Source organism: Hetaerina americana, unplaced genomic scaffold (assembly GCF_022747635.1).
Source record: "Hetaerina americana unplaced genomic scaffold, ioHetAmer1.1.p SCAF_8, whole genome shotgun sequence".
NCBI classification, from domain to species: domain Eukaryota; kingdom Metazoa; phylum Arthropoda; class Insecta; order Odonata; family Calopterygidae; genus Hetaerina; species Hetaerina americana.
The window spans coordinates 72,418,063-72,424,625 of NW_027287427.1; positions in this window are offsets into that span (position 1 = coordinate 72,418,063).

Below are 6,563 nucleotides of genomic sequence, written 5' to 3' on the forward strand. Positions count from 1 at the left end.
ATCCGGACTCGAAAGGGAAGTCTCCAAATTACGAAAGCGGATGAACGATAGCGAATAAATTTCCCAAGGGTAGCTAATGGAACGGTGTCTTTTTTTTTAAATATTTCCTTCCTGCCGCCACCAAGCAGAACTACGTAATTATTGCCATTTACCAGCTTTTTTGTATTGCTCATTTGGGTCAATATTTAGAGCCATATATGCATACGAGGAGGGCATTGATGACAGGGACACTGGGTAAGGTGGCTCAAGGTCGCGTGCTGTTGAAAAATAAAATCGTATTCAGAAACAAGTATCCTTGTTGATTGGAAATTGTAGCCACACAGAAAGACGTATGTCCCTTTTCTGCTATTTTCTCCGTTTATCAATCTACTGACATTTATTTAGAAAAGTTCTTCAAATGGTGTACGGAGAGACCTCGTGACTATCTAAAGTAATACCTTTCTACCCAAACCTTTTTTTTGCAATATTTTCTTCCCAAGTTCTTAATTTTTTCTTGCTGTCATTTTGTATCTAATATTAAAAATATGTCCTCAATTATTCATGATTGTTGTCATACGCCATATTGTTTTAGTTTATCTATTGTTTTACTTCGCCGGCTTTAAATCAGTAAATTTATGAAATTAATATTGCGTAATTTTTTCGTCAGCGAGTTTTTTATAGGAATGCGTCGTGACTTCATTTTTATACATCAATGATAAGTGAAACCAGGATTAAATAGGTAATTTTTCCACTTGTAAGGTAACCTATCAATTTATCTTTAGCCTTAAGTTTGGCTACCTCTGGCTATCTTCTCTTCTCACTTTTTTTGCCCCCATCGAATTTCTCCCGACAGTTTCCTCCCTCTCCGTACCTCTTCTGGGCTCTCTTTCATTTGTCTTCCTCTATAACCAGGTAATTTTCAAATTTATTCTTCATTCCCCTCCCATCAATTACTCTATGTTCGCTCTTCTCCTCCCTTCAGAAGGTATCTTGATTTCGCTCCGCTAAGATCCACATTGAAGTATGTACTAAGACTTATTTTACCTCACCTTCAGTGCCTGTCTTCCATTTTCTCTTATACTCAGATGACTCTTCATTAATGAAATGTTTTTCTGATACCCTTAGAAAAATACCTGGTTTTCTTAAAATATTTGAGATATTATACGTGTTCTTATAAATGGCGTCATGTTTTGATGCTTAACTTGGCCTTTCTCATTCCTGAGAATTCTATGGCTTATGTATTATCACAGTTTATTTTCCTGTTGCGTGTTGCGGGTATAGAATTACGAGAAATTCCATATCCTTATATATATATATCTATGCGCATCGCGTTGGGCTACTGACCCGGAGGGTCCCGGGTTCCATTCCCCAGCAAGTCACTGGGCACCTGCAGCTCCACCCAAGCTATGTGATTTTTCGGGTACCAGGTCTTCCTAGGAAACCATAACCAGCACTGGGAAAGGAACTTGGAACCAGTCCCGATACTTATTGTACGGACCCTGTATCACCCGTATTGCCCCATGATGTCACGCGTGTAACTTTACTTTATAGAAAAGTATTAAACTTGTTTGTTTTGACATTAAGTCGATTATCGTGGAGTAAATTGGAACTTGAATCGGACGTCCCGTCCACAATATGTAATCGTCTGCTGACTCTGAGGCTGAAAAAAAATATTTTTAAATAATTAGAATATGGGAGATTACTTAAAACTCTATCGAGATCCAGTAGATATTCATTTATTTACACTATATACAATGGTTCACCAATCGAACAGGTTTCTTTCACATGATAGGTTTATTCGTCCGTTATCTCAACACAGTAACACATTCATGAAAAATTAAAGTAAGCGCCCTGGTTTTCTTGTTTGAATGTGTGTGTAAATATATATATATATATATATAAATATACGCATACATATATATTTATATATACATATATATTTATATGCACATATATTTATATTCATATATATTTATATACATATATATATTTATATATACATATATATATATATATACACACACACACAAAGTTGTGAACACAATAGTTTCATTTCTATGTCATTCAAGTGCCAAAATTTATAACCATAAATGACTGCTTGTCATCTAGGTGACTGTGTCATTGAGATCAATGCCCCCTTGAAAAATTATAATTTTTTTCTCGCTTACCCGAAAAACATATCCTTGAACGACGGGTCCGTTTGACCCCCATAGCGGGGTCGTTGAGGAACTTAGAGATAAGAATACTTACATAAATAAACGTTTTCGCATTATTGCAACACATCTTGGTAATCTGCAGACACGCTTTCTTACATTAAAGTGACATTCTAAATGTGTACTCTTTAAATACATTGAGGAGGTTTAAGGAATATTGAGGAATCTTTGGGAGAAAACATAAAAATATCATTGATTCTTGTTTTTCATGCACAGCGGTTTAATATAAATTACGCTATGGAGTTTTAAGTGTTTGTTAATCATTCATTAGTTGCGAATGAATTTGCGGACATGAATACCTGAATCAAATTAATTAGGACCCGACAGTCTTGGTAAACTAGCTGCTATTTTTTCACTTTGACGAAACCTCACTTTCGTTAAGAGGTCATCTTACTCACCTGAAAACTATGGATTAAGATGTGTATTTCCCCGTCATTCGTTGACTGTGAAGATTTCCTTTGCTGCGACTGGCATGCTATGCGGGGTATGAGCGAATCCTAAATTGATCACGCCCCACCATTCTGCAATGCGGAGGGATATTTTAGCAGTCTCGCAATTGCTTTTCATGCGAATACAATGAGGAATCGTGTGGGGTAGAGCGTGCTATCGCAGGAATACGTCGAGAGACAGTCGTTATTTTAAGTGAGACTGTCGATGGCTAGCGATTGTTGCGCAAGAATTGTTACGCTCGAATCGTTTGAAATTAATTTGTGGTGTATTGGAATATCGGAGGAAGCAGTCGGCTGCTTAAGTCTCCGGATATCAGCTCGCTTGTGTTGTTTAATAAATTAACTCAAGGATACTGTGAGAAGCAGACTAAATATCTAAGCTATCCATTTACTCCGTTAATATTATGACATGTTGACGTAACCTTCACAAAATAATTTCAAATCCTCACTTTTGTAGGTTAATAAATTTTTGAAGAAAATTATTTTCTTTAACTTTTACCGTTTATCCAAGGTTAAGAGAACGCACAGATTTGTGGATTGGAGATTCGATGTGGTGTACGATTTAGTCCCTTAAGAGAACTGATAGACATAACACTCTATGGTCCGACCATTTTCAGGTCGAGGCTTTACTATGAATTACCATGCCCAAACAAAACCCATAATGAATTCCTCCATGATACCGAAGGGTCCAAGCCTCACGCTTGTTGCTGTTAATTCAGTATTTTTGAGCTATAGCGAAGAAAAAGAAGAGTAATTCATTATGTATCTAGTATCGGTCAGCATCTTGCTTGAACACACAAGTTAGCAAAAACTGCAAGCACTTTAACAGTCGAAGTCATTCGTTTGGACCGGGCTGCGAATCTAGTTCCTTAATCAGAAATTCACGGCAAAAGAACTGAACTGGCTAAAATATCGGAACGGAAATTGATATATCTCCGTTCAGAACCCGGTCTGAAAGATGGAATTTTTCCCTGTTATTTCTCGCTACGACAGAGATGATGTCGTTTGTTTTTCATTGAACCGTTCAAAGAAGGAGACATAAATGAAGTTGAATCCTCCAACCGAAATCTGATTGAGGAGGAACCAGTTCCTTCCACCTACTGGATTTTTGACTGACAAAACCATCTTCTATACACTTCACCTATATAAATAAATAAAGAAATATATACTTATATATATTTATGTGTGTGTGAAAGACAGAGCGAGATATCGGTAGCCAACAAAACACAGGGAAACATACAAATAACACAGGTATTCCAAATTTTTGGTTGCCAAACCATCTTCCTCTGGGGAAAGAAGGAACTGACTGTCAGTCCCTTCTTTCCCTAGAGGAAGCTGATTTAGCCACCGAAAATTTGGAATACGTGTCATTTGCATGTTTCCCTGTGTTTTTGTTGGCTAGCGTCATCTCGCTCCTTCGTTTAAATTATTATTCACATATCTGAGACTTTCTTAGAGAATACACACACAAATATATGTATGTATGTATATATACCTGTACATATAAAACTTGGACAGCAAAAAACAGTATAAGAGCACATAAAAAGAACGCTCATACGTTATTTCTTAATAATTTCGACGGAATTTAGCTCCGTCTTCCTTGGAAGAAACAGTGGTAATATATATATATATATATATATATATATATATATATATATATATATATATATATATATATATATATATATATAACACTTAGCACTAGTGGACACAGACAAAAACACAGAAACACACAAAAAAGAGACTCACTATTTTTTTGTTTTTGTCTGTGTCCACTAGTGCTAAGTGTTATACATTATTATTCACGTCCGTGAGACTTTCAAAAAGTGTTATATTATATATACATTATATATATACATATTATGGTCATACATGTAATATATATATTATTACTTCTATATCTTCAGAGGAAGACGGATTGTTTCCGTCGAAATATCAAGAAATAACGTGTGAGTGTTCTTCTCTTTTTTTGTGTTTCTATATTGTGTGTTACTATATATATATATATATATATATATATATATATATATATATAATGTCGAAACGTAGGCCATAAAATAAATAATGACCGTATAGTGAGACGCGAAACCTATCCAGTTAACCAAATCTTGAAGTCACATCCATCCACATCCATCCGGAACACCGCAGTGCTAGACGCTTATCGGTGCGACTTAATTTTTTTCTTCCGTCTGTTAACAGGGTGAACAGACTAATGTCTCCAAGCCCTCTTATGGAAATTGAACCCTCATAATTGCAAGCAGGGAAATCGTAGAAAATATTTTGTTTTCATCCTTTCCCTGAGCGCATTGCATTTCATGTGAAACCGCCTACCGGAAGTAGCGTTCGACGTCGCATGACGCTGTCAGAATGAGCTTTGGGGTCATCAAATCTCTCAGAGAGCTGAATGCCCTGCGGCTGTATGGGTGGTGGAGAATCAAAACAAACCAATAAAAAATTTAACCCCCCTTCGACGCGTATTTTCCTCATAAAAATGCAGTCGGATTCCGAAAATTAAAACATTTACCCTTGATACAGTGGATGTCTCTTTGTTCTTTTGAATCTATTGCAAACCCGTATTGGTTCATGCTCTATCGTTTGACATTGATGCCAGAACACGAAACCATTGAAAATATATCACGTTCCAGACTTAAGAGGTCTCGGGTTGGGACATAGGAGGGGACTCCGTCAAATTGTCATAGATGGACCAAGTGCTGGTCCAATTTCTTTTCAATTAATCTAATACAGGAGTCCATGAAGTAGGAAGGCTAAGATAAGCATTCAAGTTGCGGCGGCAAAAAATAGAACAGATGAGACAGTTTACCTATTTGGGAAGTTTTTTTGGATGATGGTGGGAGGAGGGATGGGGATATTGAAAGAAGGATTGCATCAGATCAAGAAGCGTTCACGAAGAGGGAGCAGTTGATTGTAGGTAACTTATGTTAGGACGTAAAGGTAAGACTAGTCAAACCTTTAATATGGAGCGTAGTTTTGTATGATTCACTCAAATTTGGGTCCTTGAGGCTGGAGGATATGATAATACAGGAATATTTCAAGAAGTGGGTCGGATATGAATGGGAAAAAGTAAAATGTGCAGAGAGGAAATGAAGTTCAAGGCATGGAGGGGGAAGAGACACAAGATTTGGGAGAAATTCGAGGCAGGTAGGAAAATTGGATGCAAAAGACACTGAGAGGCACTGGGATGCTGAATACGGCAATATAGAGATGAATTATGTTAAAATGAGATATGCAGAGGAAGGAAGAGATAGAGGCATTTTTGATGAGCTAATGAGAGGTAGCATGTAATCAGAGCTGAGGAATGAGTTATTGCAAAATGAGGTATGAGGTCTATGTATATTTTTTGTCCTGTGAATTTGTAAAGAATACAATAGTGTGTAATCACCAGGGCGAATCAAAAACTTACCCTAAACCGGTGGACCACGAATGATAATGTAACGCGGGAGTATATTACGGTAGGAGCACGGTTGTATGACGGGTAGGGCGTTCGGCATCTGACTGGAGGACGTCTGGTTCGAAATTCCAGTGATGCCGCTGGACATTCTCTCGGAGACATGATTTAAAGGTCATTCATTATTTTACAGGACCCTCAGGTGGTACAGAAAAATAGATCTGTTCCCCTTTCCTTAAATCCTTGAATTTCACGCTCCAAACAGTTATTCAGGTTCATTTACCTTGTTGGTCATGACGTTTTTAACATCAGTATTAAATCCTAAAGGACATGGTCTCTCGGAAATTGAACGCACACATGCGTATAACTTTAGATGAGCAAGTAAATGTATGCTACTTAATGCCAAAATGCATAACTGGCGAAGCACATCCTACCCCCCGCCACAAGGTCTAATGTCTTAGGAGGCGTGGAGGCGAGAGTGATATTTTCTAATCACGTCGGATTCCTGCCTGGTAA